At 38.3% G+C, this 19,276-nt stretch overlaps 1 pseudogene across 1 annotated transcript; it reads left to right on the top strand.

Annotated features, from left to right (window-relative positions):
- The first annotated feature begins 2,512 nt into the window (after positions 1-2,512).
- LOC101009308 lies at positions 2,513-18,607 on the top strand (annotated as a pseudogene). The gene is made up of 2 exons (XR_004185347.1): positions 2,513-2,612; positions 17,857-18,607. The product of XR_004185347.1 is annotated as a small ubiquitin-related modifier 2 pseudogene (transcript).
- The last annotated feature ends 669 nt before the right edge of the window (positions 18,608-19,276 follow it).

Genomic DNA, 19,276 nt, shown 5'->3' with positions numbered 1-19,276 from the left:
ATAATATTACTTGGTGGTTAGCCATAATTTATAGTGCTTATTTATGGAAGTAGATGAAAACAGAAGCCTTACGTATTTTTAAACTTTTCTTTCACATATGGCATACTTTAGAGAGAGTGAGGATTTGGATGAATGGATAGATGAATGCAGCTAATATTATCATTTTGGTCTCATCTAAAAGCGGGGAAACATAGGAAACATTAGAAAGAAGCTAAAATGTACAAGATGCTATTTTACTATTAACTCAGACTTTTCTTATGCCAGATGGTGTTGAAGGAAAGCTTTTGTTTTCTTGATGATAGGCATTTCCTTTGAATTTTGCTAACCAGACACATTTCCTCTCTTTTCAGTATGCAGAGACACAGCAACCATCTTTTAAACACCTCTTAGATACAGTAACTGGTTTGGCATTTCCTGGTGACTGTGGGTCTGACAATTGCTCAGAATTTCATCACTGCTTCAGTCATATGTAGAAGATGCTCCCAGAGATAAGCATGAGACCCCCATCAGTAGAGTTATTTTAGGCTTAGCATTACTAAAACAGCATCAAATTCTAATTGGACCTACCAGACTTAATTTAAGGAGCTATAGTGGACTAACACCAATGTACTGTGACATCCAAAATATCAACACAACATTATATGTAATCACAAATGTGTGTTTGTGTGTGTGTGTGCATGTGATGTATATGGTAGAGGGGAGGGCAATGTGGGTGCAGGCTGGTGGGCTGAAGACATCTTTAACCTTGCTTTTGTACTATACCAGATAGGTCTTGGTACTGCCCCTCAAGCAAGGCCTAAGAGTATAAAAGGGAAGGGTAACTAAATAAGCAAAAGAGATAGAGGTTGCCATGCTAGTAAAACTAGATCTTGAGATGTTAGGAAACTGAGAGGTCAGTTAACACAACTTCTTACTTGATGGGGAATGCCATTTCCATTGTCATCAGTGAATATCAACTATCCTTGAAAGGCTATATTAAAAGATTATAATTTATTTTGCAAAAATAAAGACAGAGAAAGAAGAAGAATTGAAACTATTAATTTTCAATTAACAGTTGGGAAGGTTAAAGATAGGGATGGATTTAGTCACCTATTAGCAGAATGTCAGACTTAAAGGCACTTCTTGAGGCTGAGAGATGGGTTTGTGCTTGTGGCATTTAGCTCGGCAGGATAGAATGTAAATTACACTTCTTGCCCTAAGAGCTGGATTCTAGCACAGGCTCCATCATTAGCTAGCTATGTAGCACTGAGCTACACACATGACTTCTCACCGGTAAAATGATCAGGTAGGATTAAACGATTGCTAAGTTCTTTTCCAGCAAGAAATTATGTGATCCTAGAGAAAATATTTACTTCTAACAGTAGATCAACTGTAGTACTGATGTGAATCTCAAGCTTTCTATCACATTCTCCTCTACTGAAAATTATATCATCATTGTGTCTGCCTCATAGGCTTGCTCCATATCTTTTTCTCTGAGCCCTGCATTTTTCTTTATAAGATTATCTTGTTTCCAGATTCCTCCCACAGACTCGGTGTTGGATTAGAGAGGTATTAATGTTCACAAGGATGATTCTAAGGCTATTATGTATCTTTTCCAGATTATATACTACACAAGGGTACCCAACTGAAGGAGCAAGTGGGAGCTGCAAGCAGGGTGCCTTGGGTGGATGCATCCACCTGAAGGCAGGCATGCCTATTGCTAATCCATTCTAGGCTATTGGCTTAGGGTATTCTGAAAAGTGGGATTCACCCATTTGTTCTATGATCTGAAAAGGTCTGAAATATACCAACGCTATTAGCATTGACTCTCCAATGCCGAACATATATCACAAAACCAATTACAAGAGATTCTGGGGTTAAAAAAGAGATGTTACATATCGGTTCCTCTTAAGGGGCAAAACATTCCAAGACAGCTCAGATTAAACTTTTGCATCACCTATTTTGTGGGAATAACAGTACATTATCATGGGAGAACACATTTTTAAGTGAAATTTATTGGATAAAACATCCTCCAGGCGAACTTGCACTGAATCCCTGCTGAATGATCTCAAATGAATAAAACAAATTATATACACTGCATTAGGCCTTAGCATGTATAGTACCGTCAAAAGGAGATTCAAACACACTCTGTAGATGCCCTGCCTGGCAGAAGAAGGCAAATCTCATTGAGGTACTTGTTGGTAATCCTTCTCTCTCATGAAGAATTTGATAGACTTTTCTGCAGATATTCAGCAACTTATTTTGGGTTTGGAGTGAAAATGTGGTGTAAAAGGCTGCCCTAAAGTTTCATGGAAAAATGTAAATTGCGTGAGTTTTCTTCCAAATCAAATCGGACTGAAAATGGCTCCCACAGCTTCTTCCTTCAACCATAAGATGTTCCCATTAGTGCCAATTAATGCTGAGACCCTGGCAATCTGTGTGCATGATTCATTAATGAGGAGCCTCATTTACAGTTGAAAAAGTAATGCAATGGAGCAACTGCAGTAATGTCCTGCTTTTTCCACACTGACCCATGCTCTGCCAACTGCTGACCTCTCCCCGCAGAGAAGATTTCCTCCAGCTGGTCGATGGCAGCATATGCACAAGGGACAGTGGACATGGCAACGATGAAGGTGAAATCTCACCTACCATCCCAACCTCCATGCTTACTTGAGACCAAACATGATGCTGAGATTCTCTTTCTTCTTAAATGAAATGTCTAGTTTAATTAAGGAAGGAACAGAGAAGCTGAGACCTCTATTACTCTACAGCACATTGCTTTTCTACAAGGTATCCACTTCATCAACACCCTCTAAATCTGTAGAATATCCTGCTATCCTCATTACTAACATGACACCAAAAAACAAATGGGCTCAATTAATTTGTAATGCTGCTCTGTGTGAGAGATGCTGTTTTTTACAATATAAATATATATGTACATCTTTTTAATTTTGCCTGAGTATTTCACTGCAATGACTGAAGATATGATGGTTATTTATTTAACTGTAACAGTCAAATCAACTTTTCCCTCTATCTAGTTGCATCCTTCCTATTCTCCAACCTAAACAGGGATAAAAAAAAGAAGGGCCTGGAATTCTGGGCACCAGCCAGTGTCCCAAATCTACTGTAGCCAGAGAGTAGGGAGAATGCAGCCTCAAGTCTAGAAAGCCAGGAAACACTAATCCTCTTCGAAATGAGAAAGTGACTTTCTCTGCCTTGGAGGGAAAAACACACCAGGCCCAGCTATCTCTTTTTTCCATGAACTTAGCAAGCATTTTTCTCCCCACTCCCACTCTTACTGCTCATAGGAGAAAACATGACACACTTATTAGCAGGGTCATTTTAAATACTGTTTTGCTTAAAACAGCATCAAATTCTAAACAAAAATCTGTGGGTTTTCATTTTCATTTTTAGTTTATTTCTAGTGGGAGCTGGGCTAAAATATAATTTTATACTTTCTACAAACAACAGTGTAAGTAACAATGAAGAGGAAATGTTTATGCTGCTGATATGGTTTGACTCTATGTCCCCACACAATTCTCATCTCAAACTGTAATCCTCATGCGTTGAGGGAGGGACCTGGCGGGAGGTGACTGAATCATGGGAGAGGTTCCCCCGTGTTGTTCTTATGATAGTGAGTTTGAGTTCTCATGAGATCTGGTGGGTTTCTTTTTTTTTTCTTCTTCTTCTTTTTTTTTTTTTTTTTGAGACAGAGTTTCTCTCGTCATTCAGGCTGGAGTGCAGTGGCGCAATCTCGGTTCACTGCAACCTCTGCCTCCTGGGTTCAAGTGATTCTGCCACCTCAGCCTCCTGAGTAGCTGGGGTTACAGGCGCCCACTACCCCCCCTCCCCCAGCTAATTTTTGCATTTTTAGTAGAGATGGGGTTTCACCATGTTGGCCAGGCTGATCTTGAACTCCTGACGTCAGGTGATCTGGCGGTCTTATAAGTGGCAGCTTCCTTGCTCACTCTCTCTCCTGCCACCATGGGAGGATGTGCCTTGCTTCCCCTTCCCAATCTGCTATGATTGTAAGTTTCCTGAGGCCTCCCCAGCCATGTAGAACCGTGAGTCAATTAAACCTCTTTTCTTTATAAATTACTCAGTCTCTGGCAGTATATTTATAGCAGTATAAGAACAAACTAATACAGCTCCTAAGCATAATCAGCTGTTTTCCACATCTTTTAGCAATAGTACATTTGATCAATATCCCTTCTGAGCCATTAACAAGCATGTGACCTTGAACGAGTCTCTAAACCTCTATAGGCCTTAGTCTGCTCATCTGTAAAATGAGACCACTGGATTAGATTTTCTCTATGGATCCTTATAGCTATAAGAGGTTATGATCCTGCACATGAATTGCAAGTGACTCTTACATAGGTGATAAAAACCACTGGCCCAACACGCTATTGAAATGACGGCTGTTTCTAGCTTTTTCTCTCCTGGATGAAGATGGAAATAACAATCATTATCTGGGGCCTTGGGGGCTACTTGCTTGTACTCAGGCTTTTTGGAAAGTTGAAAAGCATTAATTGGTTATCTTCTGGGTCTAAATCTACTTCAAAATTGATTAGAAATGTTGTATTTTCTCTGTGAGATTCAGCAGTGGCTAGGTACTCAAAAGAAGTTATTGTTAAACAAGGAAGCATAGTCCAGCTCTCTGGAGGGATCAAACTAAAACGAACTTCATTCCTACTTAAGCCTCTGGTAATTTTCTAGAGTATGAAGGGACCAAAAATTACCCAGGCAATTAGACATTTCTGATATGTTTAACTAAACTGAAGCACCATATATATCTCATAGAGTTAGGATGATGCTGGGTAAAATGTATTAACTGTACTATCCAACCCAGGTAAGTTTACTTATGAGGCTACATACTCTTTAGGTTTATAACTTGTCATTCATTTAAAAATATTAATATCTGCAAGGATTCATTGGCTACAATGCCTTTTATTTTGTATAAGGCTGTGTAGTCAGATTAAGCAAAGGTTAATAGCACCAGTTTGTTCTCTTCAGAGAAAGGCAAAAGCCTTTGGACTTATGGACAGAAATTACACAGGGTTAACTGTATCCTTACAAACCTCTATGGAAAGGGATGACAGGACTTTGGCTTCATTCCCTCAATTGCTATATCAATAGAAGAAGTGCTATAATTTCATTTCTTGGGCAACCTATTCAGATAACCTTTCACACAGAATTATAGCTTCTATTAAAAATGTGTATCCTTTCCCAAAGCCTTTTTACTCTCTTGTTTTAATATGAAACAATTGAGAGTTATAACAGCACATTGGGAAAGAATTATTATCCTTGTCAACATCCTTAGGGGACTTGATTAATATAAGAACGTCTTCTTCCTAACTAATGATACTACAGGCTGCAGGAGCATTCCCCAAACAATTGTGTAATTCAAGTCCTTTGTATCTGGTGTGTATCTGACAGATTGGTCAATAGCTTCTGCTAAAGAAAAGTATTCCTCTCAATTTCAGTCACAAAGCAACCTCTAAGGAAATTCTCAAGTCTCATAAGTAGGCTGGACTTAGAACATCAGGCTCACCTGTGACACCTCTGCCTCAACAGAGATGTTGAATTCCAAAAGATGTTGAATTCCAAAGAGGAGGCTTTACAAGGAAATCTGGAGGATGAATGACAGAGAAAGGTCAGGTACTGTGGTACAGAGAAAGACAGGTAAATGGTAAAAATCTTAAATTATTTTTATATGATGATACAAGGAATAATAAGCTATTGTATATGGAACACTTTCTTTCTGCCAGCTAATTTTCTAAGTGTTTTACAAGTATTAACTCATTTAATCCTCACCTCAACCTTGTAAGGTAATGTATAGGACTACAATATGTAAACAGTTTTCTCTACTACTATTTTACTTAATGTTGTTTTGTTTGAATTTTCCTATATCCTTTCTTTCCATTTGATATGTAAAAGCTGTTGACTTTCATCATTTACGTGATCTACGACTTCATTCACTCATCACAAACTTGGCTTGAAAGTTTCCTCTTTGCCAAGAAAGGGCAGAGAAGCTTCCAAATATATAATAGGGGATGAGTAAAGGATGAGCATAGATTTTATTGTAGTTTCTCAATGGTGTCAATTGAGTTGTGTGCCTTTGCTTTGGTAGAGCAGTAGTTATGTTTTCGACTGTGCCAAAATGGCTAATGATAGATTTGGTGTCCAGTATGGACTGAACTGTGTCCCCCTGCCTCCCAAATGTATGTGTCCAAGTCCTAATCTTCAGTACCCCAGAATATGACTATATTTAGACATAGGCATTTAAAGACTAACGTTAAAAGAGGTCATATTGGTGGGCTCTAACCCATGAGACTGTATTTAGAGACAGGGCTCTCAAAGAGGTGATTAAATTTAAACAAAGCCATTAGGGCAGGCCCCTAAGCCAATCTGACTGGTGTGCTTATAAGAGGAAATCTGGTTCTGAGGGAGACACTGGGGGCACACACAGAGGGATGACTATGTGAAGAGGCAGCAAGAATGAGGCTATCTGCAAGCTAAAGGTCTCAGAAGTAATCATACCCTGCCAGCACTTTCACCTTGGACTTCCAGCCTCCAGACTTATGAGAAAATAAATTTTTATTGTGAAGCCACTCAATCTGTGGTATTTTGTTATGGCAGCCCTAGCAAATACAGTATAGAGCAAAATGCAGGCTTTAGCTGTTTTTCATTTAACCATTTCCCCTTTAATTAGTTAAAATAAACTTGTATTAACGAAAAAGCAAATCTTGATAAGCCTTTAGAACACATGTCGAAAATGGCCAGTCAAACTCAGACCATATGTACATAAATAATTTAACCCTGGTGATTTAGTAACACTACCGAGAGCCTATGGGAAGTGTCCAGCCAAGAAATGGTGATATTTACATATCTTACTAAGCAGCATTTGGTGTTCCTCAATCCTAGGAACTACTGGAAATTGTAGCATCCCATGACCATGGGCATCTGTAGGTCCATCCACAGTGCAGCACAGAGCAGTAACAGCACAGAAAAATATCTTTTAATTGTCCTGCCTTTCCATGGCATAGTTGGGTCTTGAAATCAGTTACCTTCATGCCAAATCTTTACTTTTTTGGTATATAGGCTTTAAAATGTTTAGAACATACTGACATTCAAGTATTTATTAAATTGTAATTTTATGTTGTATATTTATACTGTGCTTTGGGTAGTGGAAGTAGATCTGAGAGAGTATTGATACTTACCCTTTTTCTTGAGGAAATCTGGGGGTCCAAAATCCTAAATAACTGAGATGTGTCATCTAGTCACATTATTATGCTGAGTGCTCCTTATGCATCTTGGAAAATAAGGCCCGTTTGAAAATAATATCTTTTAAAATTTTGGCACAAGTTTTTATGACAGTGTTGATTAAAAACTCAAAAAAGATAAAAGCATATGCTGTCATTTTAAAGCACAGATGTCTCCCTTCAGAGAAATCACATGCTCGCTCTCTCTCTCTCTCTCTTTCTCTCTGACTCTCTCTCAGACAGTGCCTTTGGTTATCCATTGAGGAATATAATCATTCCCAACACTGAGAAAGGTTTTCTTACATAGATGATCTTAATCTCTAATGTAGCAGTTTGTCTATTTCTTCCTTTTAGGTCTTCAGCAAAAAGAACAGCTGGTCTCAATCTTTTCTATGTCAGTTTTTCACATGCTGGGGGACTTAAAATGGTGAGCTAGGTCATGTCTGTCAATTATAATAGCAGACTTGAATTCATATAACCTTGTTTCTTTTAACTCCGTATGCCTGAGAAACAGAGGGTGGGGAATAACTGGTGTTTGGCAGGGTTTCATACGTTCCCATAATCTTATTTCCAAACAAAGTATATCCTGATCAGATTTGTCCTAATTCTTTAGCAAAATGCCTCAGGAAAAGTACACAGGATAACTAAGAAAATTTCTTCTGTGCATGGTTGAAGAAAACTCACACACAAAAAGGCAGACAAGTCCCTGTGATTTTTCCTGTGTTACTCGTGTTTTGTAAATTGTGTTAAACACTTGCTAAACACATTTTGTTAAACACTGTGACCCTTATGATCCTCAATGGCTAGCCTTTAGATTAAAAAGTAAAGGTTTTAGGGTTTTGGCCTCTATGGATTAGCTTGGTCATGTCAACTCTCCCATAAGTAACAATGATTAAATCTAAACAAAATTTAAAAGTAGCAAACAAACAACTATTTGAAGGCACTGCAGTAACCAAAAACAAGCCGAAACTAGAGAAGACTGCTTTTGAAAGACAAGCTGCAATAGGTGAAACTTACCATTTTGTGGCTATTTGCCTAAAAAAAATATATAAAATACAGCAGAAAGACAAAACTCTACATGCTTGAGGTCTCAGAGAATATAGTTTTGGGTTGTCAAGAGGGGTCAGAATGCTTGGGGAGGAAATCTGGAAAGTGAAGGGACTGAGGAGATGATCCCTAAAACAAGTGTCCAAAATTTACCCAGACTCTTGGCTAACCAGTAAACTATATATTTACAGGGAAGATCCTCAGAGGCCAGAATAAAAGCAGCAGGTGGAGGCTAAAATTACTGTGTAGAGAGTCAGCTAATACCAATGTAAGAGACAGAGTTTGACTATCAAATTAACTGCCTCCTAGAATATTTTTTAAAAATCATTCCCCCAGATAAACACAGAAGAATCCAGAATCTTTACAAAATGCATCATTCATAATGTCCTAGATCCAAATAAAAATCATTAGATATGTAAAAATAAAGGAAAATGTGAACTTCACTCATGAAACAATGAACAGAAACAAACCTCCAGGTAAACCAGGTGTTGCAGTGAGCAGACAAATACTTCAAACAGCTCTTACAAACATGTTTAAGTTCTTAAAGGGAAATATGTGTATAATAGATGAACAGATGGGGAATCTCAGCGCAGAAATAAAAACTATAAAAAAAGAGCAAAGTGGGAATTATAGACCCCCAAAATACAGTAATTGAAATGAAAAATTCACTGGAGGGGCTTAAAACAAATTTCAGATAGAAAAAGAAGGAATTGGTAAACTTGAAGATTTATCAGTAGAAATTATCTAATCAAAAGAACAAATAAATGAAAAACGGAAGAAACTTGAACAGAACTTCAGAGATCTGTGGGACAATAACAAGAAGTTTAATGCACACGTAATTTGAGTTCTAGAAGTCAAGGCAAGAGAAAATGGAGCAGAATAACAACAAATTGGGGAAATAATAGCTGGAAACTTCTCAAATGTGCTGAAAACATCAATTACAGTTTGGAAGATACAGTATTAGATATTCATTTTCCCCAAATTAACATTAAATTTTAATCATATTCCAACAGCCATTTTTATAGAAATCGATAAGCTTGTATTAAAACGTACATGAGTATGCAAAGAACCTAGTATTTGCAAAACAATCTTAGAGAAAACAAAAAAGAAAAAACCTGCAAGGCTTGCACTATTTGACTCTAAAAATTACTCTAGGTTAATTTAATCAAGACAACATAGCACCATCACAAAGATAAACAAATCAATGAAATAGAATGGAGTGTCCAAATGAACCCATGTTTATATGGCAAATTCAGTCTCAATAAAGATGTCAATTTAGTTCAATAAGAAAATGACAGTCTTGTCAATAAATGGTGCTGGATCAAAGGAATATCCATATGCAAACAAAAATGTTCAGCTCCTAGTAACGTCATGCACAAAAATTAATTTGTGATAGCTCAGAGGCCTAAATATAAAATCCAAATCTATAATGCAGCATACAAGAATATTTTTATTAATATTACAAACATTAAAGAAATAGGCATAAAGAGTGTAAAAAATATTCAAAAATATGTATTTACAAAACATATTTGACAAAGGACTTGTATCCAGAATAGATTCATAATTCCCACAGTTCAAAATATGGGCAGAAGACATGAACAGACAAGTCACAAATTAAGTTATATACATGGCCAATAAATACATGAAAAATTACTCAACAAATTAAAATGATTTATCACTGAATTCCTATAAAATGGCTAGAATGTGTAGAGTGAAAGAAAGACAAGAAGAGTACATGCTGAATGATTTCATTTTTGTAAAGTTTTAGAAGAAGAAAACCTTATCCAAGGCAAAAAGGAAATCAGAATACTGGTTATCTGGTTTGGGATAAGGGGATACAAGTGGAATGGAATACAACAAAGCTTTAAGGAGAGGCAAGAAGGCCCTAAGTTATGAGGTGTGAATTGTGGGTTACTCAGTTCTATTCAGTTTTTTGAAGTGTACATTTCATGTTTGTGTATTTTATTATAGGTGAATTTTACCTCAAAAAATTAAAATAATACCACTAATACTACTAATGATATTCAAACTGTAGATACAAAATGGTTGAAAGCACAGAAAAAACACAAATGGAAGAATGTTGATATTTGTAAAATCTGAATGATAGGTCCATGGGGTTTCCATGTACTATTTTACTTACTTTTTATGCTTTTACTTCAGAAAATTTATAACAAAAAGTTAAAAATAATTTGGCATGTCAGCTGGGCGCAGTGGCTCACACCTGTAATCCCAGCACTTTGGGAGGCCCAGGCAGGCGGATCCAGTTTGAGACCAGCCTGGCCAACGTGGTGAAACACATCTCTGCTAAAAATACAAAAATTAGCTAGGTGTGGTGGCGGGTGCCTGTAATCCCAGCTACTCAGGAGGCTGAGGCAGGAGAATTGCTTGAAATTGGAAGGCAGAGGTTGCAGTGAACCAAGATCACACCACTGCACTCCAGCCTGGGCAACAAGAGCAAAACTTCATCTCAAAAAACAAAATAAAATAATAATAATATTTTGATATGCAATACAAACAGTAACATGACAATTATTGGAAAATGGCATTATTCAATAATTAAAGCTCAAATTTGTATTAGATTTTATCTAAAACAATTACATATAATTGCTCACACACATAAATAACTTTTGTAACTTAAAAACCAAATGGAACAAACAATCCACTTAAACATTTATAAGAAATTTAAGAGGAGGTTCCATGAAGGCCAAATAGGAACAACTCCAGTCTACAACTCCCAGCATGAGCAATGCAAAAGACAGGTGATTTCTGCATTTCCAACTGAGGTACCGGGTTCATCTCACTGGGGCTTGTAGGACAGTGGGTGCAAAACAGTGGGTGCAGCCCACGGAGCACGAGCCGAAGCAGGGCGAGGCATCGCCTCACCTGGGAAGCACAAGGGGTCGAGGAATTCCCTTTCCTAGCCAAGGGAAGCAGTGACAGACGGCACCTGGAAAATCAGGTCACTCCCACCCTAATACTGTGCTTTTCCAATTGTCTTAGCAAAGGGCACACCACCTTGCTTGGAGGGTCCCACGCTCACGGAGCCTCGCTCATTGCTAGCACAGCTGTCTGAGAATGAACTGCAAGGTGGCAGCAAGACTAGGGGAGGGGCGCCCACCATTGCTGAGGCTTACATAGGTAAACAAAGCAGCTGGGAAGCTCCAACTGGGTGCAGACCACCTCAGCTCAAGGAGGCCTGCCTGCCTCTGTAGACTCCACCTCTGGGGGCAGGGCATAGCTGAACAAAAGGCAGCAGAAACTTCTGCAGACTTAAACGTCCCTGTCTGACAGCTTTGAAGAGAGTAGTGGTTCTCCCAGCACAGAGTTTGAGATATAAGAAAGGACAGACTGCCTCCTCAAGTGGGTCCATGACCCCCGAGTAGCCTAATGGGGAGGCACCTCCCAGTAGGGGACTACTGACACCTCATACGGCCAGATGCACCTCTGAGAGGAAGCTTCCAGAGGAACAATCACACAGCAACATTTGCAATTGTGCAATATTTGCGGCTCTGCAGCCTCTGCTGATGATACCCAGGCAAACAGGGTCTGGAGCAAAGCTCCAGGGTCTCTAACAAATTCCCAAAGACCTGCAGCTGAGGGTCCTGTTAGAATGAAAAGTAACAAACAGAAAGGATAGCCACACCAAAACCCTATCTGTACATCACCATCATCAAAGTCCAAAGGTAGATAAAACCACAAAGATGGGGAGAAACCAGAGCAGAAAAGCCAAAAATTCTAAAAATCAGGGCGCCTCTTCTCGTCTAAAGGAACACAGCTCCTCGCCAGCAATGGAGCAAAGCTGAACAGAGAATGATGAGTTGAGAGAAGAAGGTTTCAGACGATCGGTAATAACAAACTTCCCTGAGCTAAAGGAGGATGTTCGAACCCATGGCAAAGAAGCTAAAAACCTTGAAAAAAGATTAGACAAATGGCTAACTAGAATAAACAGTGTAGAGAAGACCTTAAATGCCCCGATGGAGCTGAACACCATGGCACAAGAACTACATGACATATGCACAAGCTTCAGTAGCCAATTCGATCAACTGGAAGAAAGGGTATCAGTGATTGAAGATCAAATGAATGAAATGAAGTGAGAAGAGAAGTTTAGAGAACAAAGAATAAAAAGGAATGAACAAAGCCTCCAAGAAATATGGGACTATGTGAAAAGACCAAATCTACGTCTGATTGGTATACCTGAAAGTGGCGGGGAGAATGGAACTAAATTGCAAAACACTTCAGGATATTATCCAGGAGAACTTCCCCAACATAGCAAGGTAGGGCAACATTCAAATTAAGGAAATACAGAGAACTCCACAAAGATACTCCTCGAGAAGAGCAACTCCAAGACACGTAATTGTCAGATTCACCGAAGTTGAAATGAAGGAAAAAATGTTAAGGGCAGCCAGAGAGAAAGGTTGGGTTACCCACAAAGGGAAGCCCATCAAACTAAGAGCAGATCTCTCGGCAGAAACTCTACAAGCCAGAAGAGAGTGGGAGCTAATATTCAACATTCTTAAAGAAAAGAATTTTCAACCCAGAATTTCATATCCAGTCAAACTAAGCTTCATAAGTGAAGGAGAAATAAAATCCTTTACAGACAAGCAAATACTGACAGATTTTGTCACCACCAGGCCTGCCTTACAAGAGACCCTGAAGGAAGCACTAAACATGGAAAGGAAAACTGGTACCAGCCACTGCAAAAACATACCAAATTGCAAAGACCATCGATGCTAGGAAGAAACTGCATCAACTAACAAGCAAAATAACCAGCTAACGTCATAATGCCAGGATCAAATTCACACATAACAATATTAACCTTAAATGTAAATGGACTAAATGGTCCAATTAAAAGACACAGACTGGCAAATTGGATAAAGAGTCAAGACCCATCAGTGTGCTATATTCAGGAGACCCATCTCACATGCAGAGACACACATAGGCTCAAAATAAAGGGATGGAGGAAGATCTACCAAGCAAATGGAAAACACAAAAAGGCAGGGGTTGCAATACTAGTCTCTGATAAAACAGACTTTAAACCAATAAAGATCAGAAGAGACAAAGAAGGCCATTACATAATGGTAAAGGGATCAATTCAACAAGAAGAGCTAACTATCCTAAATATATATGCATCCATTACAGGAGCACCCAGATTCATAAAGCAAGTCCTTAGAGACCTACAAAGAGACTTAGACTCCCACACAATAATAATAGGAGACTTTAACACCCCACTGTCAACATTACACAGATCCGTGAGATAGAAAGTTAACAAGGATATCCAGGAATTGAACTCAGCTTTGCACCAAGCGGACCTAATAGACATCTATGGAACTCTCCACCCCAAATCAACAGATTATACATTCTTCTCAGCACCACATCGCCACTTATTCCAAAATTGACCACATAGTTGGAAGTAAAGCACTCCTTAGCTAATGTAAAAGAACAGAAATTATAACAATTTGTCTTTCAGACCACAGTGCAATCAAACTAGAACTCAGGATTAAGAAACCCACTCAAAACCGCTCAACTACATGGAAACTGAACAACCTGCTCCTGAATGACTACTGGGTACATAACGAAATGAAGGCAGAAATGAAGATGTTCTTTGAAACCAATGAGAACAAAGACACAACATGCCAGAACCTCTGGGATACATTTAAAGCAGTGTGTAGAGGGAAATTTATAGCACTAAATGCCCACAAGAGAAAGCAGGAAAGATCGAAAATTGACATCCTAACGTCACAATTAAAAGAACTACAGAAGCAAGAGCAAACACATTTGAAGGCTAGCAGAAGGCAAGAAATAACTAAGATCAGAGCAGAACTGAAGGAGATAGAGACACACAAAAAAACCCTTCAAAAAGTCAATGAATCCAGGAGCTGGCATTTTGAAAAGATCAACAAAATTGATAGACCACTAGCAAGACTAATACAGCAGAAAAGAGAGAAGAATAAAATAGATGCAATAAAAAATGATAAAGTGGATATCACCACCAATCCTATAGAAATACAAACTACCATCAGAGAATACTATAAATATCTCTACGTAAATAAACTAGAAAATCTAGAAGAAATGGATAAATTCCTGGACACATACACCCTCCCAAGACTAAACCAGGAAGAAGTTGAATCCCTGAATAGTCCAATAACAGGCTCTGAAATTGAGGCAATAATTAATAGCCTACCACCAAAAAAAGTCCAGGACCACACGGATTCACAGCTGAATTCTACCAGAGGTACAAAGAGGAGCTGGTACCATTCCTTCTGAAACTATTCCAATCAATGGAAAAAAGAGGGAATCCTCCCTAACTCATTTTATGAGGCCAGCATCATCCTGATACCAAAACCTGACAGAGACGCAACAAAAAAAAGAGAATTTTAGACCAATATCCCTGATGAACATCGATGCAAAAATCCTCAATAAAATACTGGCAAACCAAATCCAGCAGCACATCAAAAAGCTTATCCACCACGATCAAGTGGGTTTCAACCCTAGGATACAAGGCTGGTTCAACATACACTAATCAATAAATGTAATCCATCTTATAAACAGAACCAAAGACAAAAAACACATGATTATCTCAACAGATGCAGAAAAGGCCTTTGACAAAATTCAATAGCTCTTCATGCTAAAAACTCTCAATAAATTTGGTACTGATGGAACATATCTCAAAATAATTAAAGTTATGACAAACCCACAGCCAATATCATACTGAATGGGCAAAAACTGGAAGCATTCCCTTTGAAAACTGGTACAAGACAGGGATGCCCTCTCTCACCACTCCTATTCAACATAGTGTTGGAAGTTCTGGCCAGGGCAGTCTGGCAGGAGAAAGAAATAAAGTGTATTCAATTAGGAAAAGAGGAAGTCAAATTGTCCCTGTTTGCAGGTGACATGATTGTATATTTAGAAAACCCCATCGTCTCAGCCCCAAAATCTCCTTAAGCTGATAAGCAACGTCAGCAAAGTCTCAGGATACAAAATCAATGTGTAAAAATCACAAGCATTCCTATATACCAATAACGAGAAACAGAGAGCCAAATCATGAGTGAATTCTCATTCACAATTGCTTCAAAGAGAATAAAATACCTAGGAATCCAACTTGCAAGGGATGTGAAGGACCTCTTCAAGGAGAACTACAAACCACTGGTCAACAAAACTAAAGAGGACACAAACAAATGGAAGAACATACCATGCTCATGGATAGGAAGAATCAATATCGTAAAAATGGACATACTGCCGAAGGTAATTTGTAGATTCAATGCCATCCCCATCAAGCTACCAATTACTTTCTTCACAGAATTGGAAGAAACTACTTTAAAGTTCATACAGAACCAAAAAAGAGCCCACATTGCCAAGGCAATCCTAAGCAAAAAGAACAAAGCTGGAGGCATCACGCTACCTGACTTCAAACTATACTACAAGGCTACAGTAACCAAAACAGCATGGTACTGGTACCAAAACAGAGATGTAGACCAATGGAACAGAACAGAGCCCTCAGAAATAATACCACACATCTACAACCAAATGATCTTTGACAAACCTGACAAAAACAAGAAATGGGGAAAGGATTCCCTATTTAATAAATGGTGCTGGGAAAATTGGCTAGCCATAGGTTGCAAGCTGAAACTGGATCCCTTCCTTACACCTTATACAAAAATTAACTCAAGATCGATTAAAGACTTAAATGTTAGACCTAAAACCATAAAATCCCTAGAAGAAAACCTAGGAAATACCATTCAGGACATAGGCATGGGCAAGGACTTCATGTCTAAAACACCAAAAGCAATGGCAACAAAAGCCAAAATTGACAAATGGGATCTCATTAAACTCAAGAACTTCTGCACAGCAAAAGAAACCACCATCAGAGTGAACAGGCAACCTACAGAACGGGAGAAAATTTTTGCAATCTACCCATCTGACAAAGGGCTAATATCCAGAATCTATGTAGAACTTAAACAAATTTACAAGAAAAAATCAATGCCATCAAAAAGTAGGAAAAGGATATGTGCAGAAACACTTCTCAAAAGAAGACATTTATGTAGCCAACAGACACATGAAAAAATGCTCATCATCACTCGCCATCAGAGAAATGCAAATCAAAACCACAGTGAAATACCATCTCACACCAGTTAGAATGGCAATCATTAAAAAGTCAGGAAACAACAGGTGCTGGAGAGGATGTGGAGAAATAGGAACACTTTTACACTGTTGGTGGGACTGTAAACTAGTTCAACCACTGTGGAAGACAGTGTGGTGATTCCTCAAGGTCTAGAACTGGAAATACTATTTGACCCAGCCGTCCCATTACTGGGGATATACCCAAAGGATTATAAATCATGCTGCTATAAAGACACATGCACACTTATGTTTATTGTGGTAGTATTCACAATAGCAAAGACTTGGCACCAACCCAAATGTCCATCAATGATAGACTGGATTAAGAAAATGTGGCACATATACACCATGGAATACTATGCAGCCATAGAAAAGGGTGAGTTCATGTCCTTTGTAGGGACATGGATGAAGCTGGAAACCATCATTCTGAGCAAACAATCGCAAGGACAGAAAACCAAACACCGCATGTTCTCACTCATAGGTGGGAATTGAACAGTGAGAACACGTGGACACAGGATGGGGAACATCAGACACTGGGGCCTGTTGTGGGATGGGGGGAGAGGGGAGGGATAGCATTAGGAGATACACCTAATGTAAATGACGAGTTATTGGGTGCAGCAAACCAACATGACACATGTATACATATGTAACAAATCTGCACGTTGTGTATATGTACCCTAGAACTTAAAGTATAAAAAAACAAAGAAACACAAAAAAGAAAAAAAGAAATTTAAATAGACATTTTACTAAATGATACAGATGGAAAATAAGCATATGAAAAGATGCTTAGCATAATCTGTCATTAGAAAAATAAAAATTCAAACATCAATAAAATGTCACTATATATTCATTACAATAGCCAAAATAAGATTCAAAATTCTAAGTGTTGGCAACTATGCAGAACTAGTGTGAAAACAAAATTAAACACACTTACCAAACTATCTAGAAATTTCACGTCTAAGCATTACAAGGGAAATAAGAGGATATGTGCACACCAAGATTTGTGAAGGAATGTTTACAGATAGCAGTTTTACTCATAATAACAAAAAACTAGAAACAATCCACATGTTGACCAACTTCAGAAAAGACAAATTTTGGATTACATATACTACAGAATGCAATTCAGCAATAAAAGGGAACAAACTCTTTATATTCACATCATGATTGAAACTCAAAAACATCGTATAAAGAATCATAAAATAATCCAGTAACAAAATATTACGTAGTCTATAATTTTGCCTATATGAAATGCTAGGAAAGGGGAAAAAATCAGTGGTTGCCAGAGTTCCATGGGTGGAAGGAGACAACTGATTACAAAGCGGCATGTGAGAATTTTCTGGGATGATGGAAATATTTCCCATCATGATTGTAGCAGAGTTAACAGCACTGTGTACATTTGACAAAACCCATGGAATTGAACAAGTTAAAAGGACAGATTTTGCAATTTAAAAAGTGGATTGGGGCTCCTGGTGCTGCTTGTGTGCTCGTTTGGTGTGGACCTGTTACCTCTTTTGTGAAGCGGCAGCTGAGGCGACTCCGGCGCTCGCCAAGGCCGACGAAAAGCCCAAGGAAGGAGTCAAGACTAAGAACAACGATCATATTAATTTGAAGGTGGCGGGGCAGGATGGTTCTGTGGTGCAGTTTAAGATTAAGAGGCATACACCACTTAGTAAACTAATGAAAGCCTATTGTGAACGACAGGGATTGTCAATGAGGCAGATCAGATTCCGATTCGATGAGCAACCAATCAATGAAACAGACACACCTGCACAGTTGGAACTGGAGGATGAAGATACAATTGATGTGTTCCAACAGCAGATAGGAGGTGTCTACTGAAAAGGGAACCTGCTTCTTTACTCCAGAACTCTGTTCTTTAAAGACCAAGATTACATTCTCAATTAGAAAACTGCAATTTGGTTCCACCACATCCTGACTACTACCGTAGAGTTTCCTCTATTCTTTCATTTCCCCCTTCCCCATTCCTTTATTGTACATAAAGTAACTGGTATATGTGCACAAGCATATTGCATTTTTTTTTTTTTTTAACTAAACGGCCAATGTTATGTTTTGATTGACATCAGGTGGAGACGGGATGGGGAAAAATACTGATTCTGTGAAAATACCCCCTTTCTCCATTAGTGGCATGCTCATTCAACTCTTATCTTTATATTCCAGTAAGTTATTTTGCTCTCACTGTTTTAACAGAAACACACAACGTAAAAATCCTTGCATAACTTGTTCAATTGGAGAATTTTAATGTTTTTCATTTATCATTATAAAACCAAGGACAATTTTATAACTTTTTTTGTACGTAGCTGTTACATGTAGGGCAATCTGAGTTTAAGTAGGGATAAATTACTCTAAAACAAAAAAGAATCCTAGATAGTTTTCCCTTCAAGTCAAGCGTCTTGTTGTTTAAATAAACTTGTTTAAAATGAAAAAATAAAAATAAAAAATATAAAAAGTGGATTGGAACATGCTTCTACATACACAGAATCTATCTTCCTTGGGAAGTTTAATTTTTTTTCCTGGTACTGTTTCTGAAAGAATAGCCAGTATGACCACAGAAAATCACATTAAACATGAAGATGCAGAATGGAAAGCAGGCTTAGACTTCAGCACAGGCACTAAACGGCTCAGGAAACACTATGCTCTACTTAGACTCAGTCTTATGACTCAGTCATAGTAAAAAGTTATCCCTCTGAAATGCTAACGAACTGTGTGGTTTTAAATACATCGTCTTCAAATCAGTTCTAAGTAAAGGCCAACTTTTTACGTGCTATCCTACTTGCTGGCTATGCCTTATGGTCACTAAGTGCTTCTCTGAGAAGTTGTTGCGTAGTGTTATTTCACAGTCTTCTGTCCTTTTTATG

The sequence above is a fragment of the Papio anubis genome, chromosome 7 (assembly GCF_008728515.1).
Source record: "Papio anubis isolate 15944 chromosome 7, Panubis1.0, whole genome shotgun sequence".
NCBI classification, from domain to species: domain Eukaryota; kingdom Metazoa; phylum Chordata; class Mammalia; order Primates; family Cercopithecidae; genus Papio; species Papio anubis.
This window is presented reverse-complemented; position numbering and strand designations above follow the sequence as displayed.